Source organism: Populus euphratica, unplaced genomic scaffold (assembly GCF_000495115.2).
Source record: "Populus euphratica unplaced genomic scaffold, PopEup_1.0 scaffold623.1, whole genome shotgun sequence".
Classification (NCBI taxonomy): domain Eukaryota; kingdom Viridiplantae; phylum Streptophyta; class Magnoliopsida; order Malpighiales; family Salicaceae; genus Populus; species Populus euphratica.
In genome coordinates, this window is record NW_011500497.1 from 95000 (window position 1) to 97147 (window position 2148).

Here is a 2148-nt window from a genome sequence, read left to right on the forward strand (position 1 = left end):
TAATATTAACACCAAGAGATAGCCATCACATAAAAATTAATGTGGTGGTCCCACCATCACATGGTGTGGGACCACACACAACACTATACTATTTTGAAAAAATTCCCACAGCTGTCTTTTTTGTCTTTTTAGGTTGTACTGTGATAACCGGTTCCAGCCCAGGTATAAGAATCATAGTGATCACGGATGGTAGGAGATGAGTCCCTGTATCCTAAAGTTTAGAATCTAAGTTTTTAGCAGCATGTGTCATGTATATGAGCATGTTTTGGCTCAATTTTCTGATATAGAAAAATATACTGAACATTTTTATTCTCTCTGAGTTCTTTCTCCTCTACATAAACATTTCTTATAACAAAATCAACACAAAATCCAAGAGCTACACTCACTAGAGATTTGAGTTCTATGAGAATTGATCATCATCTTCTGAAATGCAACCACGTGAGAAATTGGGCAAGCTGATGTAACTACAACAGTAATTATGCACTTATTTTTTTATGAACTCCACGACTGAAAAATTACAAACAAAACAAGCAGCTCGAAGATGAGAAAATCCAGCTTCCTTTCCCAAGGTTTCAAATTCTTTTTCTGTCCATTCTTTTCCTTGCGGACTCATGCTTGTTATGAACAAATAATCCTGTAGCATGCTTTTAGCTTTAATATTGGTTTCAGGGGTTTCTGGAACTACCACATCCACTACTATAACTTTTCCGTTGTCTGTTAAAGCTTCATAACAATTCTTTAGCAGTTTTAGCTAGTGCTCATCATCCCAGTTGTGAGTTATCCACTGTTCCATTCAAAAATATCATTTCAGTTCCGCAACAGACGTATGTAGCTAACAAATTGTTAAAACTTCACTAGTATCAAATCTTATTACCTGCATGACAATGGCATCTCCTCCTTTAAGAATTGTTACGAATCCGTCCCCCGCGACATGCTCAGTTCCTACAGAACAAAACTTGTTCAGACTGCTCAATTTTGTACACTTGAAGTAAATGATCAAACAACTATATCCATGCAGTTTTCCTACTTGTCGCGTTTCAACTTCAAGAATAGGCAAGCATCCTTTCGATTTGTGAGTAATAAGTTATAAAAGATCAAAACAAAAGATCGATACCTGGGTAGGATGGTGAGCTTTCCACAACTGAAGCCAAATCATAGTTGACACCCTTAATTGCAGGGTACTTGGTAATGATCATGTTAAGGATAGAACCATTGCCACCAACCACATCCACCAAGCATTTTATACCTTCAAATCCATCATATATGTCCAGAATTGTCTCCATAAATGTAACGCTGAAACTTTTCATGGAACTGCTGAATAGCTAACAAAATCTTGCATCTTTTTTTAGATATTCTGCAGAATATGGGCTTCCGGGTTGTTTTGTGTGGGAAATTGAGCGACAATATCTGAAGCTGAGAGCAAGGGATCAGGACCGGCCTTTTCTATTATCTCAAACACACCCAGCTCTATTGCTGCTTTCAAAACCAGAGGCAGCACTGATGCACTTGAAAGTTGCATAGCATACTGGAGATGATAGTCTTCCTCATAGGTTGAGATTGCCATTTGTTTTTGCTTGCAATAGGCAAAGGAAAGGTGTTATTAACCCATCAATATTGCTAGTAAAACTTTCCACGGTGAATTCTATCTCCATCCACAGTAAAAAAACCACGGCTTTTAGTTCGTTAATAAAAGAAGTACAGACAGCTTGCCATTTAAGACTTCTCCATGTGAAGACAACCGCTATCACGTCTCTTCAATTGTTTTTTTATACAAAATGAAGAACTTTTGACTGGACACTTGTCTGCCAAGTCCGATGTTTTGTAGTTCTATGTGGAATGCTCAAATTTATTTTTGTTTTTGTTTTTGTATTTGTATTTAGTATGTTTTAAAATTATTTTTTCGCTTAAGAAAATATTAAATTATTTTTTTAAAATATTATTTTTTTAATTTTAAAATACTATTAGAAAAATTAAAAAAATATTTTGATGTATTTTAAATAAAAAATATTTTTAAAAAGTAATATGTACCACACCATTAAAATTTAAAAAAATTAATGCACTTAATAATTTAGAACATAAAATAATAAAGAAAACTTTGAAACAACATCTTTTGAATCAAATTCAGCCATGATCTCAATCTTGGTTATC

The 2148-nt window shown here is 34.4% G+C and overlaps 1 pseudogene; it reads right to left on the reverse strand.

The window, feature by feature from the left end:
• Positions 1-269: 269 nt before the first annotated feature.
• Positions 270-1564, reverse strand: LOC105115026 (caffeic acid 3-O-methyltransferase-like; annotated as a pseudogene).
• Between the last annotated feature and the right edge of the window lie 584 nt (positions 1565-2148).